The 16,440-nt window shown below is 40.5% G+C and overlaps 1 protein-coding gene across 6 annotated transcripts in view; it reads left to right on the top strand.

Moving 5' to 3' along the window:
- The window catches only part of GHR (growth hormone receptor), a 130,802-nt gene that overhangs the window by 6,221 nt on the left and 108,141 nt on the right, over window positions 1–16,440 (top strand). The window contains exon 2 of one of the 6 annotated variants that reach the window (XM_085529567.1): window positions 1,004–1,077. The exons of 4 other annotated variants lie outside the window; for them this stretch is intronic. The gene's annotated coding sequence lies outside the window, so the exon portion shown is untranslated. The remainder of the gene's footprint in view (window positions 1–1,003; window positions 1,078–16,440) is intronic. One more of the 6 variants, XM_085529565.1, reaches the window with a different exon arrangement.

Below are 16,440 nucleotides of genomic sequence, written 5' to 3' on the forward strand. Positions count from 1 at the left end.
TTGAGAGGGGCTGTTTTAGTGGGACTGCATGCTGAGCTCCTCTGTTGTCCAGCACCAGGGTGCATTTAGTGCAGCTGGCCGCATCAGTTCAGAGCCATTACAAAAAAACATTCGCTTTCCTAAGAAGCAGCCTGTGCCTCCTCACTGCCAGTTCTTAGTTATTTTTCTTGGATAGCCACTTTCCTTGATATAATAGATGGCTTTAAGAGAGTGAATGTCTTTGATTCTGCTGGGTTCAGGTACTCTTCTGCAGTGATAAATTTTGTGCCCACCACAAGGCATGCACAGATGTGTAAGCTACAGCACTGCTTGACTGCTCTTAAGGCTTTGGCTGACTGTAGGTGTGCCACTCAGTGACATTAAGGAAAGTGGCATTTACCTGTTTAAGTGATGCAAGAAACCTGCATAATTTGTGTCGTAGCAAGAGAAGAGCAGTATATACCTGAGCAACTATAGTACACCACTAATGTTTCAGGCTTAGTATATGTAACTGTAAGCCTTGGCTGTCATGTGGATGTACAAGGGAGGTAAGAAATACATTCTGTTCTTGTGTCTGTGAATCAACTTATGACATAGGTAAATGCATATAGTGGCATTGTGGGAGAGGTAATGTCGTTTATTGTTGAGCCTGTGCATTTATTGTAGCCCCTTGTATTGCTTTTTTTTTAAATGATAAATAAATTAACATTTTATTGAAGTATCAGTAATATTTGTGAAAATCATACCAGGTCCCTTTTGCTCTGTTTTTATACTCTGCATACTGAGGGCTTTCTCTGTAAGAGCCCAAGGAAGCTTTATGGTTCCAATAAAAATAAAAAGTTCATCCATTGGGAAGAAAGAATGCATGACTTTCGTTAAACTTTCCCTTTTAACACTGAACAGCAGAACAAGAACCTTTGTACAGAAGCTTCTATTGTCAGACTATTTTGTATACAAAGGGATTAATTTTGGATATAATTCACATCGTGAAGAATTTTGGCCTATCGTTTGAATGTTATTTCAGGCCTAAGGAACGTGAGTACCTGTTTAACCAGAAGAGATCTCGGAGTAGAAGATGGAAGAAGTTTTCCACAGTAGGTGAACAAGTCTTGCATGTGTTTTAGTTTATGAAAACATACAGAAAATGAGAAGCAGTTGTATGAGATGAAGGTTCAAAAGACAAGTGCTGCATATAAGCGTGTGGATTCTTTCTGAAATGGGCAAAAGTGTTTAAGCGGAAAGATCAGGACGTGGAAACTTGAGTAACTGTTGGATGGTGCTGGAAGGACTGAAGTTAAAGAGCCTGTGCTCTTTTGTCATACTGCATTAAGGTGAAAACTGGATGGCATATGACCAGTAATCAGAAAGGCATGTTTAAGACCATGTGTAGCAGTTTGTTAAAGAGTATTTGAGATGTCTCAAAACAACAAAAAAGTAAATCACCTCAAGATTATTTAAAAGCTTGAATATAATTTGAATTATACCCAGAAGTGTGTTTCATTATGATATTTTCCTATTACAAAGATTATTCCACTTTCCTGGTAGATCTGTGGGACAAGTAGAATGTTTGTTTTGCCAGAGGCTTGCACTGCTGTGCTTTCCAATTGTCATATTGGTTGCTGTGTTTTGCAGCATCGTAACAAAACACAAGCAACTGAAAAATGGTATTTTTGCATTAAACAAGTGATGTCTTTCACCAACTCACTTTATATGTTAGCAGTTGGTACTATTTGTTTCTATTGCAATTTTCGTTTTATTTCCTTAGATGTCAATAAAAACGAATGACTGCCATTGCTTGTTTTTAAGACTGAAACAGATATCTCTCACCAGTTAGTTATTACTGTATGGTTTTTCTTTCAATGAATTTAAAATGCTCTTGCCAAGGAGCCCTGTCTATTAAGAGCCTATGAGGTAATGCTATTCAGATGAAGCAGAAGTGCACCCTTACAGGCAAAACCAACCCCTATGTCTCAAACATCTGTATTGACCAGGTGTCTTGAAATTACCATGAGAAGTACATGCATTCCCATTCACACATCCTTGACTTTGGCTTCTGGATCTGTAAGTCAGCCAGCCTTCTGTTCTTGCTTTTTTTTTACATGCTTCATTAGGAGTGGCCGGGCTCCTTTGCCCCCTGGAGCCAGACACCACGACCTTTGGTCAGCTGATACTGAGTGCTGAATGTGCTTAAACAAGTAATTTTGAAATTTAATGTGGAACCCTTAATCTAGCAGGGATAAATAAAGGGCTTATAAATTTCATGTATTTATAATACAGTATATACATATTTTTGGTTGTCAATTTTCATAGGTTCTGTAGGTTGAAAGCCTGCATAACCTGCTAAGGTAAAATTCATTATGCCCACTGAGTGTTCTGCTGCTGAGAAACTGCCATCAGCTGGTCTGACAGGGAAGAAAAAGAGGAGCATGCTGAGAGGGGAGGAAGAGACATGTTCAAATTCTGCTATGTCAGTGTCAGTATTGACCATGAAGAGGTAGACAGATTACTTGCAGAGGCTTCCATTGGTGGTTTTATCTTCTGATTGTTTTTAAGCAATCATATTAAGTAACTGACAAAGGCAAATACCAGAATGGTGATCTCCAGTTTATTGAACAGCAAGTCCTATTTTAACAGAACTGTCCATAAAAAAGAAAAACGCATCCAGGTCATTGAACTGTGTATTTTCTTATTGTATACAGTCCACACCAAGCTACATGTTTGGTTATATTTAGTATACAAAGCTAAGTCACTTCCTTTGGTTTATTCTAGCTCATCTGACTGACAGCAGACTTTAAGGATTGGGTATGATTTTCTGAATTGCATGATACAGAATGTGTGGAAGACCAGGAGGAAGCTCCTTCAGAGGACAAATATGTGATCTCTAGTTCATGTCATGCAGTTGTGTTTTGGATGGGTGGCTCCGGAGGCCAGTGACAGAATGCTGTGTTCAGGATTTTGCTTAATGTTTCAGTGGATAGGCATTTTCTAAATATTAGATACTCTGATTACTCTGTATCTTAACAATACAAATAGGTACTTTTAAAAAAACATTATTAAAATTCCGGGACAGAAACTGTGCAGTTGTTTGCAAGCTGTGGCTTGTGGAGTGATTCCAGACAGTACACAGAGAAGCCAGTTCTGGGAAAGTGCTGAGCTGTGCACAGCAGAAGGAAGAGGCAGCCGTGGCTTCAATTGCCCATTCAGCACAACACAAGCATAGCTGCCTTGTGCTCCTTTCCTACTACTCTCTCTGCCCAGCTTGCTGGGCAGAAATTGAAGTCTGTCTTGGAGTACATGCAAATGTATATGATTTCAGTAGCTGGTACCCTGTGATGCCGGTATAGGAGAAGCAGCAGATGATAAAGCCCACGTGTTAAGGGACCCAGAAAAAGTAAAGCTGCAGAAGGTGGTATAGGTGTGGTGCTGATGGAGGTGGAAACTAACTTAGAGAGAACAGCAGGAAGCCAGAACAAGCAACTGTATTCATTACAGCAATTACTTGACAGAATTAAGGCGACTTATGAGGAAAGATGAATGTTAGGCATTTTGTTCTATTTGTGCAGTTTGTAGCACAGCTGGCCAGCAACCATTTGTAGGTGCTGTAATAACACAAGAAATTAATAACAGAGGAATTGAGACGCTTGAAAAGCAACAGTAAAAAAAAAAAAAAAAAAAAAAAGAAGAAGAAAGAAAAAGAAAAAAAGCACAAAAAGCGCATTGAGTCATAATGGTTCTGCCAGGCTTGCATTGATTCAAGTTAGGTAAGCTGTTTTGGATACATCAAGAGACTGAGATGTGGAGAGTAGAAAGCACTTCTATCACAATTGATCAAGGATGGAGTGTGTGTACTTCTGAGTGACATTTTTTGATGCTCTACATTATAAATGGTTGCTTTTTGACAGCTTTGGCTTTGGTCCTTGGCTTTTGACCTCTACTGCTCTTACCATACAACCTTAGCAGAGTGCTCCAGTTAGTACTTAAGAGGACTAATGCCTTTTATTACACTGTTTTGACGCTAAAAATATTAAAAGCAAGCAGAATTGCTCATGTTCTTTTGAATTTATTTTCAAAACTGGTTGTATCTGTTAAGTGAAGGATAATGGTTTCAAAACTGTCCTGAAACTCCTTTCTGAATAGCAAAGCAGGACCTTACTGAGGTAAAGGCAGGGAGATTTCTGCAGATACCATTACAAACTTTGGTGTGTTTTATATGGTGGTAGTATTTCTGGCCATTATTTGTATAAAAGACCTCTCCATGGATGTTTAATGTTGGTTGCTTTTCTTTCCCTCATTACCAGCAAGGGACTGAATAGAAGAGTCACATTAATTGCAGTAAATTTAAGAAAACATTGAAAAAGTGAAAAAAACCAAAAACAACATGAAGACCATTAGAATAATTATCATAGGCCAGAAGGACCCACAACGGTGCTGTTTGATCTTCAGTTATGAGTACAGTCAGGCACTGAGAGGTTGTGAAGTAAATTCAAAACAATTTTTGCCAAGATTGCTCAGTGGAATCACTTGTTGCCAGATGCTGATTGTGAGAGAGAGAGAACAGCAGCTAACACTGAAGGAATGTATTTTCTAAAATTACTCAAAGTCAGTACCAGTCCAGTTGTTCTAGGAGTCGGTTAATACTTTGCAGACTACTGTACAGTTTGGTGATGAGTCAGCAGGCAGAAAAGATGCTTAGGAATAAGGTATTTCTCATCTATCCTGTTAGCTATGAGAATCCATACACTGTGTTTTGTTGGGGGATTTAACGTAGCTGTGAAGAAAGGGCTGTGGAATAGACTGTAGGATTACAGTGAAAGCCTTGGTCTGCATTTCCTGAGCAGTAGCTCCTGGAAGCAGTGTGCTTCTTGTGGCTAGGAACATAGCCATGTTCCTGGCCATGCATGTATAGGAGGCCCAGCAGCAAGCTCAGAAAGACCTCTGCCTTTCAGAGCGCTGTGTTCATAGTGCTGGTTTCCAAATCATGGCAGAACCACTGCAGCAGTTTTGTTGTTTTTTGTTTTCGTTTCTCTAGAACAAGAGATTGCTTGATAAGTCTTTCAGTGTTGCTTTGAATGTGTTAAGCTCTCAGTTCAGTGCAGACTTGTGTTTGTAATAAGCCAGGTTCTTCTTGTCTTTCAAGGATAATGCATGCAACCCAAGATTCCAGGGAGTCTATAAACAGACTATTCCTTTTGTTCAAGCCATTCTCTGGCAGAAAGGTTTACATGAGTTAAGGATGGATGGCAAGGTATGGAGTCAGGCTGATAAAGTTTGTTAATAAAGAAGTGAAATTTCAGCACCGTACAGAGAAAACGTGTTTGTTTCAATGGTAGGTGCAGCTAAGGGGAATCTAGCATCCTTTCTGAAGCCTGGTTTGTTTATTACTGTATGACCCAGTTGGCAGCAAGCCTGCCTTGTGAGGCTCAGAACAATAATATCCTTCACAGCTACTTTGCTCTGTAATTGAAGTATGCTGACAGTATTATTTGGGACAGATACGTATTGGATAACCTATTGCTGCCAAGTTGCATGATAAAAAGAAATTTTTTCTCCATCATAAACCTTTCCTGCATTGTTCATCAGTAAGTTGAACTTTAGTAACTCTGCTTCTGGTAATATTTAAGGGAAAGTTTCTAGTCAGGGGTGTCAGTAGACATGTCCTGTTGCTTACTAAACAAATCTGCATTTTCCATGGTACACTAGATCTCTAGGCACTTGCTCAAACTCCAGCACACTATCTAAAAATTCACATTATGATATCAAGTTTTTTATTAAACAGTGATTTTTATAAGTCCAGAAAAGTGAAACTGAATGTTGCTAGCAGATACCTGCATATAAAAATAATTTATATCTGTGATCTCTGCCAGATGGTGATTTATCTGCACAAAACGATCATTTGTTCACCACTTTCAGAAAGGCTAGAATTATCTCTTTGGCAAAGACAGCAACCTGGCAGGCCCTAAGTGCAGACTGGTGTTTTTGTGGGGAATTACCCACAGGGCCTTGGAGATGCTGGTTCTTCCTCTGCAAAATTAATATAAGCATTTGGTATGGTTGTTCTGGTCCTCTTTCTTTTCCTGTTTAAGTTTCTCCATCATTTGAACTCTCCCTGAGAAGAAGATTGGCACAGGTTCTCTTATTTTTCAAATTAGTCAAGTCAGCTATGCATAAAGGAGCTAGAGCAAATGCATTCCATATCCATTGTTAAGTGTTTTATTTTCCAAACTAAAGATTGAATACTTTCAGCTCACATGTCATTATATGCCTGTCATTCCTAATTACTTTCTGGCACGTTCTTGGGCATTCTGTAGACAGGAAAATATATTCTTTTTTTTTTTTTTTTTTTTAAACACACAGCTGAAATGCTTTCATAATTGCAGACTAAAAAAAAAAATTATTCTGTGGGCTCTGTGAGGTGGAAAACTATTGGAGAAATAAGCACAAATGTATTATTTTGTTCCTTGCTTTGTCTCTTATTATCGGTAGCCACTTTGTTTTGAAAGAATGAGACTGTTGAATTTCATAACTGGCAATTAGTTATCAAGCATATTTGGTTGTTTTCAGAGCCTTTTTTCACAGAATCACAGAATTGCAGGGATTGGAAGGGACTTCAAGAGACCATTGTAGATCTTCCCTCCTAAAGCAGTTACTCTACAGGTCTTGAACGTCTCCATAGAAAGAGACTCCTCAGCCTCCCTGGGCAACCTGTTCCAGTGCTCCATCACCCTTACCTTAAAGAAGTTCTTCAACCTGTTCTCATGTTCTGTACACGACTGAGAAGAGCCTGACTTCATCCATTTGCCTCCCACCTCCAATAGGTATTTATAAATCTTAATCAGATCCCCTGAGTCTTCTCTTCACCAGGCTGAGCAGAGCCTCAGCCTTTATTCTCAGTCTTTATTTGTACGGGATTAATTTCAGGTCTGTAATCGTTGTGGCCCTCCTCTGGACTCCTAGGAGATCCCTGCTGTTTTTGGACTGGGGAACCAAGAACTGGACACAGTATTCTAAATGTGGCCTCATCAGGGCAGAGCAGAGCGTGAGGATCACTTCCATTGAGCTCTCTTTTTTATGCACCCCAGGATACATGCATACAGTGTGTCCTTCTTGGCCACAAAGGCACACTGATGGCTCATGGCCAGCCTGTTAGCCACCAGAGCACCCAGGTTCTTCTCTGCAGAGCTCCTTCCTGCAGGTCATCCCCTAACCTGTACTGATGCATGTGGTTTATTCCTCCACAGGTGGAATGCTGTACACTTAGTCTTGTTAAACCTCACCAGGTTCCTCCCTGCCCAACTCTCCAGTTTGTCCAAATCTTGTTGAATGGTAGTGTAGCTGTTAAGGTTGCAGCACTTAAAGGTTGGATAATTTTTCCCAGCAGGTATTTTTTATACCGTAGCTTGCTCTATGAAAGGAAAATGTGATCTTCACATTCCATTTATAATCAAATCCTTAAATGTGTGTGTACGCAGAAGCTGATTAACAGTTTTGACTCTTGATGTACGGGCAGCAAGCTGTAGTAACTCTCCTGAAGCTAGTGGTAAATAGAAAGAATCTGCATCAATGAAAAATGCGTTTTCCCAGCCGGGCTTTCTGCTTTGCTTCATAGGATTTTTATTTTCTTTCTTGTCTGTCAGCTGACAACTAGACTGCTCTGACAATTTGCTGCAGATGATTATTAATTCTCAAGAGAGTTGTAGTTTCTGCATCTGAACCTCTCTCTTCACGGTCACCAGTTAAGACAGACACAGCTTTGTTGAGTTTATTTCTGCTCAGGAAAGTTTCAGAAATGAAATACAAAGACTGGGGCACAAGCGGAGGCAGCAAAGTGTGCTACAGCTCAGTGTCAGAGCTGCTCTCCTACTTGAGAATGCCATCTCCTGCCTGGTCAAGCCAAACTAAGCCGAGCTAAGCCAAGCCAAGTCTGTTATAGCCTTGGGAAATGTGGCTGTGCTCCTTCGTACACAGGCTCCTTGTTCCCACTCTTTGCCAGAGTCAGCACAAATCATTGTGTGAATGTAAGGTGAATCAATTTGCATTTTGAACAAACTCATCTAATGAAATAGAGGGACAACAACCACAAGCTGTTTCACCTGACTGTTGAGCTAATGGTTTGTCCCTCAACTCTCTGTTATCAGCAGGTGTTGGGAATCCGTGGTAGTGGTCTACCCATCATCAGGAGGAGATGGTCAGCTCATTTTGATCAGGCATGAAGCTATTTCGGCAGCCCCCACATAACAGGTGCCACCAGTCTTGCTGCATGGCCAAGGTTTGAGGCAGCTTGAAACATTCTGTGATTTGGAGCCATGTGCACTGGTCAGAAGGGGACAATGCAGTCTACTTCCTTAACAGCTGCTGTAGGAACCTGCAAGGTTGCCAAGCTTCTACCTGCAGCTGTTCGGTGACCCAAAATCTTGTGTATCCACAAGCTCTTCAAGTAGTGCATTGCCATCAGAGACTAATTTTAGTCAAGCAGGGATGGACAGATGACAGCAGCAATTAGGAAATAAGACCCAGTGGTGCCTGGTGTGTTTGAGTGGTGTTATAAGCTTGTTATTTTTGTGTTTGTAACTTGCCAAAGATAACTTAGTTTACAGGAGAAGAGAAAGGATATTGTAAGCATCTTTCGCATGTCCTGTGCTTTGGAGGCTTCTATAGATAAATCAACCAAAAGAGGAAAATCCAGGAGGATTCATTTTCTCCCTAGTGAGCAACACAGGCAAGCTAGTAACAGTGGATAAGGAGGATGCTTAGGTATTCAATAACTTTTTAGCCTCAGTCTTCACTGGCAACTTCTCTAGACTCAGCCTTTGAGCAGATGGTTCAGAAGGTGAGAAGCAGGAGAGTGATGCCCCTCCTGCTGTAAGTGAAGTTCATGTTCTCAACCATTTGAGAAGCCTGAATGTCTCTAAGTCCATGGGTCCTGTATGGGAACTGCTAGGTCATGGCCTGAACCAGTGATTGAGTACCGAGTGAGGTGTGGCTAACCTATGGAGTACAGCTGCAAGCAGTGCACCCGTGTGACTGGAAGGCGTGGACACCAAGTCCACCCATCCTCACCCTCATTTTAAAGGTGAGCAACATCTTTATCAGAAGGTCTTACCCTTCTTGAGACTCCACCAGTCTTCAGAAAGGCTTATCTGCTTTTTCCTGTATTCCTTTCAAAACCAAATTTTGATAAATACCTTTACAGTTGTGCAACTATCCTAGTAGAAGGCACTATCACACCTTCCATTGTCATGCATGTCCCAGTAAAATGCATCCCAGAGTACTGAGGGAATTGGTTGACATAGTTGCCAAGCCACTCTCGATGATACTTGAAAAGTTGTGGTGGTGAGGTGAAGGCCCTGGAGACGAAAAGAAAGCAATCTAGTGCCCTTATGGAAGGCAGAAAGGATGACCCAGGGAACTAGTGACCTGTTGGTCTCACTGACTGTGAAGGAAAATCATGGTGCAAATCCTCCTGGAATCTGTGCTAAGCCATACAGAAGAGGGAAGTGATAAGGAATAACCAGCATACCTTCAGCAAGGACAGATCCCGCCTGACCAACTTGTCATTTTTTAACTGCAAGGGAAGAGACACTGATGTCATCTACTTGGATTTCAGTAAGGTCTTTGACATAGCATCCTTCTCTCTAAATTGGAAAGGTATGGAATTTATGAATGGACTGTTCAGTAGAGGAGGAACTGATATGAGATCATACACAGAGTAGTGGTCAGCGACTCAGTGTCTGGATAGGGATCGGTGATGAGTGGTGTCCTTCAGGGGTCAGTACTGGAACTGGTGATCTTTAACGTCAGTGACACTGACAGTGGGATTGAATGCACCCGCAGCAAATCTGCTGGTGATGCCAAGCTGTGTGGTTCATTTGAGACACCTGAGGGATGGGATGCCGTCCAAAAGGACCTAGATGGGCTGAGAAGTGAGCACAGATGAACAGTGTGAAGTTCAATAAATCAAAGTGTAAGGCCTTGCACCTGGATTGTGATGACCACTGCTGTCAGTACAAGCTGGAGATGTAAGGATGGAGCACAACCCTGCCAAAAAAGACCTGGTTGTACTGGTGGATGGCAAGCTGGACATGAGCCAGCAGTGTGCTTTTGGAGCCCAGAAGGCCAACTGTATCCTGAGCTGTATGAAAAGAAGTGTGGTCAGCAGGATGAAGGAGGTGATCCCACCCCTCTCTCTACTCTGCACTGCTGTGACCTCACCTGGAGTATGGCTTTCAAATGTGGAGTCTTTAGTACAGGAGAGGTATTGACCTGTTAGTGTGCTTCCAGAGGAGGGCCACAAAAAATTATCTAAGGGATGGAGTGTCTCCCCTGTGAGGACAGGCTGAAAGAGCTGGGGCAGGGGAGACCTGAGAGTGGTCTTTTAGTATCTAAAGAGCAGGGTATAAGAAAGAAGGGAAAAAAAAATTTTCCAGGGTCTTTTGTGATAAAGTAAGGGGAAATGGTTTCAAACCAGAAGAGGGGTGATTTAAATTGGATGTAAAGAAGAAGTTTTTTATAATGGTGGTGGTAAGGCACAGGAACAGGTTGCCCAGAGTCCCATCTCTGGAGACATGCAAGATTAGTCTGGATGAGGCTCTGATCACCTTGATCAAGCTGTGTCCTTGTTTCTTGCAGAGGAGCTGGACTAGATGACCTCCAAAGGACCCTTCCAACTAAAAAGATTCTATAGTTTTTATGATTTTTGTGATAAACCTTCAAAGGAGAATTAGAAACACCTGGAGGTTATATAATACACTTAATTGTTATACAGCTTAATTTCTTCAGTTAGGCAAGTAAATGCATATTGTATACATGATTAGCCTGATGTGAATATACACAAATATCATGTTTTCTCAAAATGTTAAGCATCATTAGGCCAAGACTTTAGTTGCTGAAGTTTGCTCATGTGATCAGATATTTAGTATCTTCAATAATTAGCTGAATTATTAGCCTTCTTTGAAGCTACCAATCTACTTTACTAGCCCAGAGTTTCATCCATGTGAGTTTAATACTTGATCATCTATAGTATTTGCAGAATTTCCCTGATGTGTGCTATCTGCTGAGATAAAGAGGCGCAAAGATTCTTACCTTGGGTGACAATAATTTATCATTAATACAGGATCGTTGCCAGAGCTAGCAGTTCACTGATCTGTGCCAGAGAAATATAAAGCTACCTGCCTGCAAGACTGGCAGGCTCTCTTTTTGATTGCACTCTGGGTCAGCAGGGTAATTTACAGTGACATTCAAACTAACGTAGTCAGATGTGACTGCTCTACACAGTGATTACTTGTGTTTTTAATACATGTATGTCTGCTGAAACCTGATGCTCCCTGACTGCCTGTTTGTACTTTGCTGAAATAGCTGAAGGAAAATATTTTCCTGAGACGTCAGATTCAAAGGAAGTTTTGAATGTAGTCTGATGAGACTGGTGACAGAATGGACCATGGAAGGAATCCTTTAACATTGAATTGAGAGCAAAAATAATTAGTCATTTCAGTGCAATGAAGTATAGAAGTTTTTCATTACAAGCTTACCACTGACTAGATGAAATAAAATAGTAATTCCAGAAAAACAGAGATTCCAAGAAATCAAGGCAGTTTATAATTTTAAGTTGGATTAGGCTAATAGCTTCATTTCTTAAAAGTAGCTCAAATGTTTTAAATAAAATTTGCAGTCTGAAATGTTTGTGGTTTTTTTTCACTAAAAAAAAAAAAAAGGAAGTAAACAGCTAAACAGAAATAATTTCTAGTAGGTTTGTGTAGTGAGTTCAAATAATTTCATATGTATTCAAATAAATGAAAAATGTATTTTATTTTGTTTCTTTTTCATAAAATGTTACAATTCACTAGAAAGAAAAAAAAATAATCAATTGTCTATTGAATTAATTTCTGTATGAATTGAGCTAGCTGAGCTTTTTCATCATGCCGAAAGGATCTTTTTTGAAGTGTTTTTGCTGCTGTGCTGACTGCTGCCAGTTCTCTTTCATAGAGAAGCCGGCATTTTTATGGTTCATATGGAAACAGTAAGATTAAATGAATATTTACCAATGCCTGATTATTGTTATGCAAAATAACAGCGTCAGATAAAGGATTATGGTGGCTATCACGGTGATGTTAATGAAGTGGTAGGCACTGAGTGTTTCTCTTTCTTCCTCCATTCTGCCTTTTTGTGTTCAAGGAACATTTAGGAGTTGTTAGGAATGCCCTAGTGAGAACGATTGGCGATAGGTGGTCAGTTGGACTGGATGGTCTTGTAGCTCTTTTCTAACTTTGGTGATTCTATGGTTCTGTGGTTAGTGGACGTGGTGGGGATGGGTTGGTGGCTGGACTAGATGATCTTTGTGGTCTTTTCCAGCTTTAACAGTTCTGTGGTTCCTCAGATCCCCACGTGTGTCTCACTTCTCTCATAAACTAAGTTCCAAACTTTACACCTTTCTTTGAACCTGGTGGCTGTAATTCTCCACACTCCTTGATTTTTCACTGACCTCTACAAGGAGCCTAGAGGTGACTTGGTGTTCATAGCACGCAACAGTGGAACAGTCAGTCTCTGATTGCACATATGTTGCTCCCATTAATGCATTACAGGGCTACTGATACCTTTCAGATAAGACCACATCATTTGCTCATGCTCAGTCTGTTTTACTCCAAACTCCTCTTCCACTATGGGGCACTTTTTCTTTTTTTTAAGCATTGTTAGTGGTAGTGTGCTATGTATTACAAGCGCAACGACACATCATCAGTAGGGTAAAACTAACCTGTCTCACGACGGTCTAAACCCAGCTCACGTTCCCTATTAGTGGAATAGGCGTAAGTGGGCTTTGGGTTGTGACACGTTAGGACCCTTCCCCTTGAGATAAGGACTAATGGCATGTGCAGTCCTGGTGGGCACACTTACGTTATTAATCCTGATGTATGTAGCTTTAGTGGACAATGAGCATAGAATATATAAGCATGTATCAGCTTCAATATCAGCTTCAATAAATTGCCTTTTGCTGTTCACCACAATGGTGTCACCTCAGTGATTGGCCAAGCTGCAGTCTTCCAGGGGAAAGAACACTAGAAGTCTACAGTGCTACATGCTAATATTTAATCTTGTAGTAAAACAGTGATGAAAACCATCTTGAATCATGGGAATTCCCCAGATATAATCACTTACACTCCTGTGATTTAAGGCCTCTTTTCGTTTTTTTCTTTCCTTACCATGCCCCCAAACAAATGTGTTTTAGAACAAGATTCAGCATGTGAAGTGGTGCAGTCAAGTAGACAAAATCCATCTCTTTATTTCCACAAAAGGTTGGTCAGAACAGATTTTGTTGAGGAGCTGGTGAGGACTCACCTGCTGCATTAGCATGACATTGGAGTTCTGCCTATGGCACTGTCCTGTGTCGGAGCAAAGTCCTGTTTGCTTTGTGGTCAGTAAAGATCCAAACACTGCTTTTTGTTTTTTTGTGGGTTTTTTGGTGTTTTTTTTTTCCCATAGCTGAAGGTGATAACTTAAGGCCAGACACTTTTGACAATACAGATTTGCCTCTGGCCTCCACTGTTACTTACAAAGCTTTTCAAATACAACTACTAAACTGGCAGGCAGTTTTCTTCAGCTGCATGTTGAGATTTTCTAAGAGCTTTTGCTCTCCCTGAGGTTTATTGCAAAATGAAAATGTTCTCTTTGTCTCTGGCGTGACTTCAGGTTTGTAAACTTTGTTAACCAAAGAAATATTGAGTTCATATTCCAAAATACTTGGAATCCAGTTGTTGACTTTCGGGTACATAGGGCCATTGCTCTCACTCAGCACAGTTTTGCCCTTAAACTTCCGGATGATCCCTGTACACATTTTCTTGTTTATCCCCTTTCTGTCAGAGGGCTCCTTCCTGGAAATCCCAGTGTGAGCAGTTTCTAAACTGTGCTGAGGGTGATGGTTTGCTTTTGCTGTAAGAGTGCTTGATGAGATGGATTGTAGACATCTTGCATGTTTTGTTTTGTTTTGTTATAGCAATGCAGATAAGAATATTTGGGTTATCATAAAGGATGAGTGCATGGGGTGCATACCTAGAGAGGGGGATTGGCAGGTAGGAAGTAGTAGTGGGGTTTAGCAAGGAATTTCTTCCTGCAGGGCAAGTGGTAAGGGGTGGTGGTTGGGAGAGGCTGTATCAGAGTACTTGCCAGTGTTGAACTTCTGACTTTCCCCATTCCCCTTCGTGCAGCCTACCCCTCTACCCTCCAGCCTATCTCCTTCTGCTGGACATCACCTCTTCTTTAAAGGTGGCCTTGACTGTGCATGTGCTGAAAGGTAATTTCATACTGAGCAGCCTGGTTCTTTGTTTTGGCTGAATTCCCAATCCAGGTGCTGGATTATTTTATCTTTTTCAATTGCTATTTTCTTGACTTTGTGGTAATGGGAAGGTCAGAAGGCAGTGCCAGATTATAAGGGGTGTTTTAGGGAGACTTTAAAGGTGGAGCTGCGCTGCCTTCAGGAATAATGCTTTGTTTGTACAGTGTGAGTCAATTTGCGTTCCATTTTCACTGTAACAGCTCAGATACAATTACTCCATGCCATGGGCTGCTTTGATGAGTACTATATGTTCAACTGAACTTTTTGACCTCCTAAATGAATCACAGAGAGAAAGTTAATGCTATTTATATTTCATCAAGCATTTGCAAGCTGGGCATGAGTTGAGAATGTACACAAAAGGGATGTTACCCTTTATATTCAAGCTAATCAAGGGAAGCCTGGTGTCTTTTTGATGGATAATTATGAGCTTCTGCTGTAGTCAGCTGACTGCAGTAATGGGGCTGCTTTTTAAAAATAGACACTGTCTACTTTCATATTGTGGAATATAGTAATGTTAAAGATGCCTTATTGTGGGAATAGCCTCCTTTTCTTGAGTGGTCCTGCTTACTTCTTGATAGTTGAAAAGGAAGCGGAGGAGAGATGAGGTGTGGTAAGGCTCACTCTGTTTTACTTTCTGTATTCTTTCATATCTATTTAGCACCTTCACAGGCATTTGATCTTACACATGGTTCTATAATATGCTTGAAAGCATTTCATGTTTAAAGAGTCGCAGCAAGCCTGTATCTTACTTCTGATGCAGGTTTATAGTCTCCCTTACTGCCTACAGGATTTCACAAGTCCTAAAGGTTGAGGACCCAGAAAAAATAAGAAAGCTCATTTTTAAACACAGCCTCATGAATTTTGAATACCTGTGGTTTTCTTGGCAAATCCAGTAACTTTCTGAAGCAATCCCATTCACTGTGTTTGGTGTATGGAGGCCTTAGATACTTGAACAAAGAAAGTAAAAATCGTTTCTTTTGCTGTGTCTTCCTTTACTCCCTGAGAGCAAAACTATTTACAGGTACTGAAGTCTTTATTAGTTATTTTCTATATGTGGATGCTACGGAGGCTACTGCAGTTCTATGCATAATCCACAGTCAGAGTCTTTGGTGTGGTTTGAGAACACATTCATCTCTCTAAACTGGGCTCATTGCACGTCTGGGCAGTAATAACGAAGGAAAGCTGCAAGGCATATTTGAGCGTGTTGTCGGGAATGATTCAAGTGCAGAGAAGGGACAGGAAGTTCTTAGTAGTAAAACTGCTGTGTAGGACTGAGTCATACTTGTTTATATATTTAAAAAAAAAAAACAAAAACCACAACACCCAGCATTCGTTTTATTTGCTTTCTGGAATTTTCTCAGTTCAACTGTTATTTCAGAAGAAAGCGTGCTCAAACCTTACTAAAGTACAGAAATTTCAGAGTTAAGCTGCTTTTACAGGTGAAGAAATCATCTTGTGCTCTTTTTCAAGGTTTCTTTTAGCAACAGTTATATTCTCCAACTCTCAAGACCCCTTATGTTTGGGAGAGATGTGGATGCTGAGCTGGAAAGCGGCTTTGTCCTTTGTAGTATGTAAACACGACACCTTCAGGGTAGCAACAAATGACCTCTGTTAAAAAAAAAAATACAATTATGTTTAATTGATTGCAGTAGAGTTCCTTTTTAATTTTAGTGCCTAAGCTGTTTTTCTCCTTAAAGAGATTGATATTTTCATTTGCAAGCTTTTTTGTGTCTAAGTGCAAATAGTGACAACACTCCAAAGCTGTCTCATCTCATGGGTAATGGAGTGGTACTGTTTATCTCCTTGTCATATATGACTCATATTATTGCACCTTCTAACAAGTCTGTTGTGTCTTTATTACCTGCAATATAATGCACAGAACATCTCAGCATTGATAGCTAATAAGGTCCCTTTATGGTTTTGAGTTGAATGTCCCTCCAGTGATAATGTTTTTGTATTTGTGTAACTTGTAGATTTTATAAACAAGAGAAACCTTTCAAAAAGTACAGTTCACCTAGTTAGTTTGTGTTTGTATCCTACTGCAGGAGGCACTGCAAACAGAGGAAGAAGTTTCTGACTTTTGAGAAATATCCATCTATGTTTGATTATTTCCCTTGCCAACTGATCAGTGTCTGTCTGAG

Source organism: Coturnix japonica, chromosome Z (genome assembly GCF_054131305.1).
Source record: "Coturnix japonica strain WE chromosome Z, WE-NBRP24, whole genome shotgun sequence".
Taxonomy (NCBI): Eukaryota; Metazoa; Chordata; class Aves; order Galliformes; family Phasianidae; genus Coturnix; species Coturnix japonica.